Below are 14817 nucleotides of genomic sequence, written 5' to 3'. Positions count from 1 at the left end.
ATTTCAATCCTTAATCTCAGTCACAGTTCTTGAGTAGAATGTTTCTTTCCACCATAACTCCTCCTTTCTCCAGATGAGGATTCATTCATTATTTATTCAGCAAATACTGTCATTGCCCACCTTCTAGATTCAAGGCACCGTTTTAGTCCTTGATTTCCACATTGGTCTTACATTCTAGAGGGGGTGGCAAAGTACAAACAAGTAAATGAAAGAATAAGGTCATTTTAGGTAGTACTAAGTGCCATGAAAACAAATAGATTAACAATGACATTGTGTAGGGTGGGCAGGTGGAGAAAACTTATTTTGTGTGATTAGAGAAGGTCTGCAAGGAGGTACATTTGATAGGACACTAGATAAGTAAGAGGCAGCCTTACAAAGACCTAGAATCAAAGTGTTCTTGGGGAGGGAGAAGTATTGCAGAGTTCCTACCGTGGCCTGAGTGGGTCAGGTGAGGGACCTGATATGAGATGTGGTTGGAGAGAGAGTTTTATTCTATGTCGAGTGGGGAACCAGTGGAATGTTCGAAGTAGGAATCCAATTTGAAAAGTTGTATCCAGGGACTAAGAAAAACTTCCCCCAGGGGCTTTAGAATAATGGGGTGTCATAAACTCTTGATGGAAACTTTCATTGTCTACATTACTTCTCTTCCCTCTTTTGACTGTTCCAACTTAGTCATAATAAAAGACTTTTGGAATTTCATCTTGCTTCATTTTTGTCTTTTTTCTCCCCACTGGCCCAAACCGAGAGATTATAAAGATATAACTCTAGTGCACTGTCTTTCCGTTCGTCACAAATGAAAGTCACGGTGTGCCACTCAATGGAGGAGTTTAAATGGACTCGCCAGGTGTTGACCTTTCTTCTTGTCTCCCAATACTGGCTGCAGGAAATTTGACTACAACTTTTACCACTTTGAAGTGCTTTTTGAGGGAATACCTCAAATGATTTTTAAAAGCTGATCTCCCCGTTAGAATTACAGTCATTCCTTGGTACCTGCAGGGGATACCAAAATCTTATCCGTGGATGCTCAAGTCCCTGATATAAAATGGCATAGAATTTGTGTCGAACCTATGCACATCCCGTGGTACACTTTAAATCATCTCTAAATTACTTGTAGTATCTAGTACAATGTGAATGATATGGAACAGTTGTTATAACACTGTATTCTTTAGGGACTGATGGCAAGGACAAGTCTTTATGTGTTAAGTACAGATGCAGTTTTTTTTAAAAAAATGTTTTTGATCCATGGTTGGTTTGATCCAGTGCTGCAGAACCCACAGATGGTCAGTGGGAACAATTTTACATTAACTTCCTAACAGATACTTCTGAAATGTCAACATTTCACATTGGTTAATATCAAGCACTTCTGGCTTTGGAGTAGAAATAGAACAGGCAACAGTCGTCATATTTTCTAATTAACATTTTCTGCTGACTTGCATAATTATAACACTTACGTAAGGACATTTGGGTAGTAGAAATTTTTGTCACTTAATAATAACTAAATTGCAGGTCCATTAAAACCTTAGTCTAAGAAGGAAAAATAAAAAAACTTTAGTCTGAGGATTAGATTTTATGCTTTGGATTAATTAGGGAAGAGATCAGAATTCCTGTTGTTTGACAACCTGAAGTTTTATAACTTGATTACCTCTATAAAAATAAAAAAAAAATTTTAAAAACCCTGAATTTTTAAAACTGTAGAAAACTCAGTAGTAGAGTGATATTTCATAACCCTGGAGAAGTCTCCCACAGGCCTCAAGTCCTTTTTGGAAGGAGGCAAAGAAATGAATAAAAAGGTAATGTCCCTCCATGTCTTTAGTGGGATCCAATCTAGAAAACTCACACTGTTGAGAACTTGTAACTTGAATGAATGTCAGGAAGCAAAAACTAAAGTGTGCTCAAGTTTCTTTACTTTATTATGTACCAGGTTTCTGTATCTTCTATGAAATATCCAAGAAAATGGAACAACCTTCTCTCGGGCATTCCATTGAAATGACTGCCCAAGCTGCCTCCTGCTCCTACGTGAAGTTGCCTCTGCCCACTTTCCAGTTCCACCCCAAGCAAGGGACCCGGTACATAGGAGAGGAGAAAACTACACATTTGTGAACAAAACTTTTTGACGAATACATCTTAAAAATTGTATGTCTGTGTGTCATTTGGTTGAAGCTTTAGTCCAGCACTTCAAAAGAATACACTTTGGCTTTTATTTAGATGACTATACCTGTTAAATATTTACATTTGCAATCAAAATTATACTTAATTCACAATTTTGTTATGACTGGACAGAAGGAGCCTAGAAAACTCCTCCTTTCAGAATTTTCGCAAGCAGCTTTTCCCAGAGAAGGAAAAGATAGTAAAATCTTGTTGGATGTGCTGCTTAATAGCAACTTTTGAAGATTTGGAATTGGCGGAATATTGAAATACGTGCTGATTTAAAGTTCTCTCTGTAAGATTCGGTGTAGTGTAATGGTCAGCAATGGAATCTTTGGAGTTCAACATCAATTCTATTCCTGACTTTCCCACTTAATTCTTGGCAGTGTGACCTTGGGTAAATTACTTAACCTCTAGTTTCTCATCTTTGTAATAGAGATGATGATACTTTTCTCATATTATTATTCTGATTAAACAAGATAATGTATAAAAGCAGTTAGCACAGTTACAGAAGCCTGGCATGTGGTAAAGTTTCAATAAACAGCTCTTATTACCATTTTCTATAAGATTCCTGTTGGACTAACAAAAACAATTCTTAGATTGTAGTGTTTGTCAAATGGGTCCTCTGGTCTATTCCTAATATCTTAATCCTAAATTAGAAGTTTGTCATTTCACACAGAGCTTTAACAGCTTCCTAACTGGTCTTCCTGCCTATGATTTTTCTTTAGTGTATCCTATATTCCCTTTCCAGATTAATCTTCATAAAATGCCATTTATTTCACCTCAGTGACATGCTCCCAAGTTGCTTACCAGGCCAAGTTCAAAGCCTCAGACTGGCATTTAAATCTCTCCTTATCGTTTCAGGGTGTATATTTAAATCCTTAATCCATTTTGAGTTGATTTTAGTATACGGTGAGAGGTATGGATCTAGTTTCATTCTCCTGCATATGGATATCCAGTTATCCCAGCACCATTTGCTGATGAGGCAGTCCCTTCCCCAGTGAATAGGCTTGGTGCCTTTGTCAAAGATCAGCTGGCAGTAAGTGTGTGGGTTGATTTCTGGATTCTCTATTCTATTCCATTGGTCAGTGTGTCTGTTTTTATGCCAGTACCATCCTGTTTTGGTTATTATAGCTTTGTAGTATAGCTTAAAGTCAGGTAGTGTTATGCCACCAGCTTTATTTTTTTTGCTCAGCATTGCTTTGGCTATGCGTGGTCTTTTATTGTTCCATATAAATGTCTGGAGAGTTTTTTCCATTTCTGAAACAAATGTCTTTGGAATTTTGATGGGGATTGCATTGAATTTGTATATCACTTTGGGTAGTATGGACATTTTCACTATGTTGATTCTTCCAATCCAAGAGCATGGGATATCTTTCCATCTTCTTGTATCCTCTCTAATTTCTCTCAGCAGTGGTTTGTAGTTCTCATTATAGAGATTTTTCACCTCCTTGGTTAACTCAATTCCTAAGTATTTTATTTTTTTGGTGGCTATTGTAAATGGGCAGGCTTTCTTGATTTCTCCTTCTGCATGTTCACTATTGGAGAAAAGAAATGCTACTGATTTTTGTGTGTTGATTTTGTATCCTGCTACTGTGCTGAAATCATTTATCAATTCCAACAGTTTTTTTGTAGAGGTTTTAGGCTGTTCGATATATAGGATCATGTCATCAGCAAACAGGGACAGTTTGACTTCCTCTTTTCCAATCTGGATGCCCTTTATTTCCTTCTCTTCTCTGATTGCTCTGGAAAATGGTATGGAGGTTCCTCAAACAATTGCAGATAGATCTACCATACGACCCAGCTATCCCACTGTTGGGAATATACACAGAGGAATGGAAATCATCAAGTAGAAGGTATACCTGTTCCCCAATGTTCATCGCAGCACTCTTTACAATAGCCAAGAGTTGGAACCAGCCCAAATGTCCATCATCAGATGAGTGGATACGGAAAATGTGGTACATCTTCACAATGGAGTACTACTCAGCTATACAAATGAATGAAATACTGCCATTTGCAATAACATGGATGGACCTTGAGAGAATTATATTAAGTGAAACAAGTCAGGCACAGAAAGAGAAATACCACATGTTCTCACTTATTGGTGGGAGCTAAAAATTAAATATAAATTCACACACACACACACACACACACACACACACACACACACACACACAAAAAAAAACCGGGGGGGGGGTGGGAAGGAGATATAACAACCACAATTACTTGAAGTTGATACGACAAGCAAACAGAAAGGACATTGTTGGGGGGGAGGGGGAGAGGGAGAAGGGAGGGAGGTTTTGGTGATGGGGAGCAATAATCAGCCACAAAGTATATCGACAAAATAAAACTTAAAAAAATAATAATAATAAATAAATAAATAAATACATCTCTCCTTATCTCTCTTCCTGCGATGAGCAAACTGTCTTTATTCTCCTTCTGCTTTGTTTAAAGCTGTTCCTACCTCGTGACTATTTCTTTAAATTCTCTTCTATTTGTCTTTGAGCTGGGCAGTCTGCTGCTTTCTTCTTTCCCTGAGCTCCCATTGTTCTGATTGTCTATAATTTTAGTATTATTCTGAAGTGCTGCCTTATTTGCTAATTGATTCTTGAATCTCTCTTACTTCATCAAGCTGAAGCTCTTTGTAGGCAGGGCCAGAGTCTAATCCTTTTTTCCTCCCTTCTTCTCCGTGTTCAACATAGTGTATAAGGGTAGGTGCTGGGTCTGGCTGATTAGCTCAGTTGGTTAGAGTGTTGTGCTGTTAACACCAAGGTCCAGGGTTCAGTCCCCATACCACCTAAACGCAGGGGGAAAAGAAAAAAAACAACAACAACAAAAAAAAAAACAACGACAGGTGCCCAGTACATATGTGTTGGTTGCTGAGTCTCTCCTACTGAGCTTCAATCATAGGATCTGAATACGATACGGCTGATGATGAATATCAACCCAGGTGATACTGTTCTGGAAGCTGGTTCAGGCTCTGGAGGGATGAGCTTAATTTTATCAAAAGCAGATAAGATGCTAGGGTAAGTGAGATGGATCTTGATGACAAAGAAAACATTCAATTTTTTCATAATAATGAAAAGTTAAAGAGAGAAAGATAATTGGGAAAATGCTTGCATAACTTTGTGCTAGAGAGCATTCTCCTCAAAACCAAATGTAGGTAACTATTCTTTTTCCTTCCGTTTTGTATATTTTTTTCAGTCACTCTATCTATCCCTCCACTTTCTTTGTTTTCTCTTGTTCCATGCTTTTGAATTCTGACATTTTTTTTTTTTTTGAAAGTAAACTTTTTACTGGAGCAAAACACAGCTACAGAAAAGAGTGCAGATCATAAGTGTATACCTTAATGAATTCTTACATAATGATCACACTCACATAGATTTACCCAGATCAAAGTAGGGAATGTTCCTGCACCACAGAAATCTCCTCATGTCCCTTTCCAGATTCTATCCTCCCCAAAGGTGACTGCTATTCTGACTTTTATCACCATTGGTTCGTTTTGCCTGTTTTGAAGCTTATATAAATGGAATCATACAGTATGTGCTTTTTTATATCTGGCTTCCTTCCTTCATCATTATTTTTATTAGATTTAGCCATTGCATGTAGCAGTAGCTCCTTCATTTTAGTTGCTGTATAGTACTCCATCTTGTAAATAAATCACCATTTATTTATCCACCTTGTTGATGGACGTTTGCGTTGGAATAGTGGAATATTACCAATAGTGCTGCTCTGAACATTCTTACTCTTTTCCTTTTTCGATATACATCTACACTTTGTTGTTGAATAATAGTACCAGGTGAATGCTCAGTATGATCAGCTGCTGCAGAAGAGTTATATACTGTTAGAGCTAAGGTACTGTAGTTGTTGTTCATAAATTAACCATAATACAGAATATCTAAGTTAAAGCTAGATTATGAAGAGTATTCTTTAGGAAAGTCTCTAAAAATTGTCAGTTGATAAAAGTACTGCTTGAACGTAGGTACCTGATCAAAACCAAGTGGTATGTATTAAGCATAAATTTATTTTTATGTTCCTACCACTTTATTTCTGGTTACTACTATCCTAGTTGATTAGTGCCCTCTTTGACGACCTAATTCCTCTGAGTGTTAGGGTGGCTTTGCTTGTCTGGCTTCCTGTGCAGTGTTCGCATCCCTAGATCATAATAGACTACTGAACAGTCACACATTCTCTTTGGGGAGATTTTATAAAGATTACAGTCAGAAATATACTGAAATTAGACTTAGACCTTTTGTTCTTCGACCTAAGGCCATGACATACAAACATAGTCCAGGTTATGCCCGGTCCTTAAATTTGTGCTGGGCTCCTCAGATCTTTTGTTTGACTCTCTTCTGTACGTAATTAAAGGCAGTCACTTCTTCACAATCTGTGACAAATTCCTAAATTTTCTTTCATTTGACAAAATAGATTTATAAAAATCTGTGAGACAGGAGAAGTGCCCATATTTCTAAAATCTGTGGTATTGGAGGAGTGTAAAGGTATGAATACACTATGAGTGAGCAAGAAATTGCTGCCATTTACCTTTAGGATAGAGATCTTTTTCCTCATAACTTTCTTTTCGAATTGTTTAGCTTATGTGACGAATTAATTTTTATGCCCTGAGAACACGAGGACTTGCAGTTGGAGTTATATTTCAAAAGACATCCTGGAATTTAATCTTTTCATTAATGAACTATAGACTGATTGATCAGGATAGTCTCCAAATGCTGTCAAATCACCTCAGATAGAGGTGGGCAGAAAGTTAATTACTTTAAGTTAAAATGTAGTACTATTCTCTGGAATCGCAGTATTACTATACTAAACAGTTTGAAAGTTCTTGAGATGCACACGAAAGTAGAAATACTTGTTGAATATAGGACGGGTTCAACTTCATCCATAATAAAAGTAGTACAAATTAAAACCATAATGATATACTTTATTCACTTTTTTAGACTGATGCAGATAAAAAGTTCGATAAGTTTGTAGGGGAGAGTATGGAGAAATAGGCACTCTGATACATTGTTGGTAGAAGTACAAATTGGTACCATTCTTTGGAGGACAATTTATTAATATTTTTCAAAATAAAAAAATTACATACACCTTGAGCAAGCAATTAATTCCATTTTTAGAGCTTTACCCTGTGGAGGTGTACTGGCTCCTAGTACAAAGTCTTAGGCACAAGAATTTTCATTGTAGTATTGTTTATATTAGCATAAGACTAGAAATAAGCTAAATGTTCATCTGGAGGTGTCTGGTTAAGTAAACGATGTCATAGTCATACAATAGAATATAATAGCGCTTAAAAAGAATGAAGGACATCCATGATCCCTGAAATGACATTGGTAAGTAAGAAGGAAGGTGCAGGACAGTGTGTTAATACAGTGTGTATTAAAAACAGAGATACTTGTATGCTTGGATAGGCCCTGACTCTCATGGGAAGGGTAAATAACTGGTAATATGGTTGTCTCTGAAGGAGAGACTGCTTGGGGATCAGGGATGGGATGGAGACTTTTGTAACCATGAACTATTTGTATTATTTTTTCACATACGTGTGATACCTTTGCAAAATAAATTTTTGACACATTTTTATAAACTAATGAATACGTATTCTGAAATATCTTAAATTATTTTCTACTTAAGTTGGATCACAAGGACGAGTTATAAGTTTTGAAATACGAAAAGACCACCATGATCTGGCTAAGAAGAAATAAAACACTGGCATGATTCATGGAAATTCAGTCATGTAGAAGAATGGCCAGACAATGTGGATTTTATTCTTAAGGATATTTCAGGAGCAAGTGAAGACATAAAATCTTTAACGTTTGATGCGGTAAGTTTTCTAAAGTAGGTCCTATGTTATTACTTTGAGTACAAAGAAAACAAGGATCAGGCTTATTTCCTATGGGCAAGGATCTTCCTTCATTATTTGGTCCATTTCTGCCTCTAGGGGTGGAAAGATGATTTTCCTTTAATGGCCTTTAATATCATGATTAGATTTGGGGCAGAGACATACTGAGTCAGGTGCCAAGGTTGTCAATGAATGTGGATAATGAGCAAAGACTAGGAGGAAGAGTTGAGCATCCTGAACCTCGGTATTTCCAGGATAAAGGAATAATAATTTGGAAGCAGCGTTGGGAGAATATTGAGGATATTGCCTAACTTCAGTTGTGAGAACTGGGGGGATCACTAGCTTCCATTCGAAAGGGAATATGAAAGAGGCATCTTTAGACAGTTAAAGTCAAGATGTAGAGAGGAAGAAGAGCAGTAGGAGTTTGAGTTAGGGAGAAGCAGAGTAGTATGAAGATGACTGAGAGAAGAGAAGAGAGGATGATATTGTAGGCTGTGATCAAAGACGGTGGAGACGTGCAACAAGGAGGTATTAGCTGGCTTCAGAGTTTTGGAATTCTAGTATAAGTTGCCTTATGCTTGGTGATGCCACCTAACAATTCATAGCTTGACTGAGTGAGGCCTGGGACAAGAGTCTTCCTTGCTTTCATCAATTGGCTGCTGGGAGCTTGGATTATTTTGCTGACGAAACAAAGTTCAAAGAGGAGAGAAAGTTATTTTTATCAGCACTGGTTTCTATTTGTAACATAACTAAAGTGTATAGTTTTAGTGGCACAGCTTACTGGACACAAAGACCACAGTTCTTTTTCCTCACGTCTGTTTGGCTTGCATATTACAGTCAATAAGGGAGAAAGGGCTCTACTTACAATGTCAAAAATACCTAGCAGAGGGCCAGCCCGGTGGCTCACTCGGGAGAGTGCAGCGCTCTAGCGCCGAGTCCACGGGTTCGGATCCTATATAGGGATGGCCGGTGCGCTCACTGGCTGAGCGTGGTGCAGACCACACTGTGCTGAGGGTTGTGATCCCCTTACTGGTTCAAAAAAAAAAAATTCCTAGTGGATTAATTGGTCATCAGAATTTTGCTTGATAAGCACGAAACACAACAGAGGGTTTAAACAATATAGTTGTCGCTTTATAGAAACCTGGTGAACCATTCCTATTCTAAAAAGAATACTTATTAGATTTATTCAGTTAAATCTCTCTTGAATAATAGTGCCAGATGAATATTCAGTATGAGAGAATATAGAAAGAGGAGGGGTATGAACTGCAGGGAAAGCTACATACTGTTAGGACCAAAGAATTATAGTTGGTGTTCATGAATAAAGTAGTCATAATATAGAACTATAAAGTAAAGGCTAGATTATGAAGAATTTTCTTTTCTTTAAAAAGTCTCTAAAAATTATCAGTTGGTTAACGTACTGCTTGAGGGTAGGTGCCTGATCAAAAATAAAAAGGTATATATTAAACATAACTTTCTTTTCATGTTCCTACCACTTTTGCTTCTGGTTACTTTTATCGTATTTGAGTATTGTGCCCTTTGATTACTTAATTCCTCTCCTAGCTGCCATCTCACCTTCTAGACCTTCTCTCCTCCAATTCATTCCCATCATTTCTAGATTATTTCTTCCTAAATTATACTTCTGGTACTGTCTCTGTCCTGCTGAAAAACCAATCAGAAGCTTTTCATTCAAAAACTTTTGCTATCCTTCAGAATCTGATTTCGACTTCCTTTCTACTTCAGTCCTTTATGTAACCTGCTTATACTCCTGCCGACCAAAATTAGGTAAATGAATAAAAAAGGTGTGAAACCACAAAGACAACGAGAATGCAAAAAGAGACAATGGCTAATAAAAAGAGTTTAATAAATTTTTGAAACATCCCTACTAACCATCAGGAGAGGAATGGACACAGTAAAATACCAACAATAAATATACTGTGTCTGATTTAATAAATCTCAAAGACATGATGCTTAGTTAAAAAGAGCATTATAAAAGAATATGTGTGAAGTGGCCACACGTATGTAAAATTTAAACTATGGAACATGTATTGTTTATAGCTGTATATGTATGTCGTAAAAGTATAAGATAATTTGGGAATGTTACCAATTCCAAGACAATGACTATTTCTGAGAAGGAAGGGAAAGGAATAGAGGGAAATTGGTTTTGGAGTCCATTCAGCCTGGTTCACTGCTGGGTTCAGTCATAGCCAATATGACCTTGGGTAAGTTTATTTGATCTTTCTGTGCCTCAGTTGTCTCACGTGTTAAACAGGAATAATAATAGTACCTATTTCATAGAGTTGTTGTGGGTTAAATGGGAGAGTTCATATAAAGTGCAGAGAACAGTGCCTGGTACATAAAAAGTATTAAGTAAATGTTAGCTATGGTTTTCATCTTTATGATTTCCCTCCTTTCTCTTTTCTAACCACCTGTTTAAATTCTACTCTTCCTTTAAATCTTAGATCAAAGGTCATCTCCTGCATGGAATATCCCTTAATCATCTAGCTGGAAGACTGATACCTTCCTCTGAATTACCAAACCACTTTGTTTATTGAGTCAATAAGCATTTACTAAGGATCTGCCACGTGCCATGTATTGTGCTAAGCCAAAAATGAATTATACATTCAAAGGAGCTTTCAATCTAGAAGAAGAGATAGACATATGAACAGCAGTTACTCCGAAGTATAAAACACCACGGCTGTAGAATTAGGTACAATGAGGAGATGAAGCTGCAAATGCAGTCGCGAGGGGCTAAATAATGAAAAATATGTGTGTATATTTAGCTAGGGCATACGGACATTATCTTGTAGATAACGCAAATCTATTGATAAATTTTTAAGTAGGACAGTAGAATGTCCAGATTCGTATTTTAGAATAATTCAGGTGGAAGAATGGAAACTGGAAGTCTTTGAAGAAAACCATTGTAATATTGCAACAAGATATGATGAGGTCTTGACTTACTGTAGTGGCAGAAGGATTAATTTGAGAAAAACTTAAGAGGTAGATTTGTGGGACTTTAATTCAAACAGAAGCATCAAAACCTCACAGATTCTCAAAAGAGAATTCAAGGTAAAGAAAGTAACTCCAAGTTTCTGGTTTGAGTGACTGAACGAGTGGTAATACTATTGACTGAGAAGAGAACATTCAGGAGGATTAGCAGTTTTCTTGGTTATCTGATTTTGGTCCTTGTCAAGAATATAGTAAAACTGCCGTGTAAGAACCTATTTGTGCCATCATGTAGACCCTTTGATTCAGTCATTGAAATCCTTACTTGGATGTAGACTAGGCATCTTAAACTCATGTCCAAACCTGAATTCTAGATTTCCCCCAAGCTTGCTCTTTCCATAGTCACCATCATTTTCCTTATTAGTAATTGACATCTCCATTCGTTTAGTGGCTTGGGATGGAAACTTTGGATTCAATCTTGACTCTTCCCTTTTCTCATATCCCACAGCCAATTCCAATTCTAATTGGCTTTACCTTCGCAATACATACCATGTCATACCCACTGCTATTTGCTATTGCAAGCCACCATCCTTGCATTCTCACTGTCTTTTCCGCGTATTGATTTTTTTGATTGCTTGGTGGGTGGCTGGTAAGAGGATGTGAACCCTTGACTTTGGTGTTATCAGAACCACGTTCTAACCAAGTGAGCTAACAGGCCAACCCTGTATGTAGATTTTAAAAGTAAGTCAAAGTATACTTAATGCCACTGAACTGTACACTTAAAATGATTGAAATGGCAAATTTTATGTTTCTTTTACCACACACAATTTTATTTTTTTAAAGTGAAGTTATGTCATTCTTTAAAACTCTCCAGTGGCTTTTCTCTTTGTAGACAGAAAATCTTGCTAAAGCCTGCAGGACTTTACATAATCTGTCCCTCCCCTAGTCCCACCACATCCCCAATGTCTTAGACTTCACCTCTTACCACTTTCCCCTTCTGTCTCTTCAGCCTCCACAGGTAGCCTGCTGCCTCCAGCATTTGTATTTGCTGTTCTCTGCGCCTAGAGCACTGCTCCTCCCTGGATTTCCAAAGGGCAAGCTAATCATTTTCTTCAGGTTTCTTCACTGACTAACCTATGTCTAAAATGGAACCTCCTTCCCCTGCCCTGTCACTCTGTCCCTCTTATTTTGCTTTATAATTCCACAGTTCTCCATGTAGCTCATCGCTCTCTGTCCTATGTATTTATATACAAGGGCACTTCAAAAAGTTCATAGAAAGATAAGTATCATGTATCTTTTTTTTTGGTTGCTGGCTGGTACTGTATTAGCTTTCAATTCAGTGTTTCCATGAACTTTTTGAAGTACCCTTGTATTTGATGGATTTTTGTTTAATGTCTATCCCTTTATTAGAATATAAGTTCTCATGAAACAAAATAGAATATAAGTTCCCATTATATCTTTACCACTTAGTAAAACGCTTGGCATGAAGAAGGGGCTTAATAAATATTTGGTGAATAAATTAATAATGAATGATGTCCCTTGACCCAGTAATACTGTTTTAAAAACACATAAGCAAAGAATAATTTATCATTTAGTAAATATATGTGCCAACAACTCTAAGCTTTCTGGAGTTATTCAATAATAAATGGTACTATATTTTTTATTTTGACCAGATTTGTTTTCAGTTCATCTTTTATTTGAAAAGTTCAATCATCGATTTACTTATTTGGCATCTTTTGTGAAAATAGCCCTGAACTCTGCAATTGAATAAAGAATAAGGAAGAAATAAGGGACATGTTACTTGCATATTAGACCCTCTAAAATTAATATCCAGAGCTTTTCCTTTGAACATAAGAAATAAAAACAGTTTTGAAATTATATGAATTTTTATTGCCAAAGCTGGACTAAAGATTTAAATTTATAAAATTTTGGCAGTAGAAATTCACATTATCTCAAATATGTTTTAATGTATTATGTTGTAATGGCATGTCTTGCACTTGGAAATCTTGATAATACAGGAATCTTTCTTTGACTATATTCATAATCACATATATTGCCAAAGAAAGATCCCTGTATTATCAGTATTGCCAAGTGCAAGACATGCCATGATGATTTTTATATACAGACAAGTACTATGACCGATTGTATAATAGTAAACATACCCTTTGGGAAGCAGTAAAATAAAAGTTAATAGGACTATTCTAACAAATGAAATACTTTAACTGGCTAATTGCTTTCCAAATGTGTGTCATTTCACCACATTAAGAAAAGAAAACCTGGGCTGGCCTATGGAGCCATTTTTCTGTGTAACGTGATATATAAATACTCTTTTAGTTTGCCTAAGTACCAGACTAAAATGTTCATTTTGTAGGGCCAGCCCGTGACTCACTCGGGAGAGTGTGGCGCTGATAACACCAAGGCCACGGGTTTGGATCCTATATAGGAATGGCCGGTTCGCTCACTGACTAAGCATGATGCTGACAACACCAAGCCAAGGGTTGAGATCCCCTTACCTGTTATCTTTTTTAAAAAATATAAAATAAAATAAAATAAGATAAAATAAAATAAAATAAAATAAAATAAAATAATAAAAGAAAAGAAAAAATAAAATAAAATAAAATAAAGTAAAATAATAAAATATTTAAAATAATGTTCATTTTGTAACTGAATAAAGAATATATGTCATCTCATAAAACTTATTAAATCACACATTTTGCAAATTCAGTTATATTGCTATTTAAATCATCCTTTGCATAAATAGTAATATCATATGCATATTTCATCTGACAATTTTGAAGAGAAGTTTTTAAAGTGTAAAGTTAAATTATGGTCTCTGTATTTTTTTTTTCTTTTTACTTAATATCCTGTGAAATTACTATTACGTGCCCTAATTTGCATTTTACTCCCCCCCCCAATTTAACTATAGTATTTAAATGTGGGTAAGAGGTACAGTGAACATAAATATAAAGTTATTATTTTACAAGAAATGTAAAGTATATTCTTCACTTTTCCGAAACTATCACACAGGTTACTGAACTTTTAGATGGAATCCGCATCTGTGGACTAGCATCTGTGAACTCTCATGTGAAAAGATAAGCGAGGTCATTGTCAGACATTGGTTGGTTTGCCTTGCAAAACAAAAAAATGGAATTTTATCTCAAAAAAATAAAACCTAAAATCACCACAAATTCACAGTTACATTCTCGAAAGAAAATTGGAGTTGAAGGTGAGATGTTTCAAGAGGATGATCATTGTGAGCTTTGATTTTATTTTATTCATGTGTTTGCAGTAATAAAGGGAGAATGGGTTCCTGAGTGTACTGACCAATAGATTACAAAAATATACCTCAGCGATTTTTTTCCCCAATAGAAATTGAAATGTGGTGTTTATTCTGTTAAAGGAAAATGTGTATATGATAGAACAATGACTTTTCCTGACTTTTTTGTAAAACTCTGGTACTTTTGATGAATTGAGCTTCTTATAATATTCATATTTGTCACAAGGATCTTGGCTTGTGAAATAATTAAAATACATTAAGGAATGTTTTAAATTTAAATCAGTGATCATTAGTGAAGAAAATGAATTTAATAGGACCTGCTATGCCAATAGCTTGTATTCTAAAAAGCAACTTCTAAAATGCTGCTGGGATTCTTCAAAGGATTAAGAGTAGGTCCCTGTTGTGTGCACGCATTATTTAAACCATGAAAAAGTTTTCAGATATCCATTGATTTATGATATGGGCTTATCCATTTGGTTATAAAGCCATACATAACTTTATCATGTAATCATTGACAAATTGTTTCTATACAATAACTGGCAGAGTGGCTCCAGAACAAATACTAGAAAAAAATGTTTCAGAGAAAAAAACTTAGAGTAAAGGG

General features: G+C 36.1%; 1 pseudogene; it reads left to right on the top strand.

Annotated features, from left to right (window-relative positions):
- LOC134368513 (tRNA (adenine(58)-N(1))-methyltransferase, mitochondrial-like) overlaps positions 1–14817 on the top strand; it is a 48831-nt pseudogene that overhangs the window by 33724 nt on the left and 290 nt on the right.

The sequence above is a fragment of the Cynocephalus volans genome, chromosome X, assembly GCF_027409185.1.
Source record: "Cynocephalus volans isolate mCynVol1 chromosome X, mCynVol1.pri, whole genome shotgun sequence".
In the NCBI taxonomy this organism is placed as follows: Eukaryota; Metazoa; Chordata; class Mammalia; order Dermoptera; family Cynocephalidae; genus Cynocephalus; species Cynocephalus volans.
The sequence above is the reverse complement of the archived record's forward strand: the minus strand, read 5'-3'. Positions and strand labels throughout refer to the sequence as shown.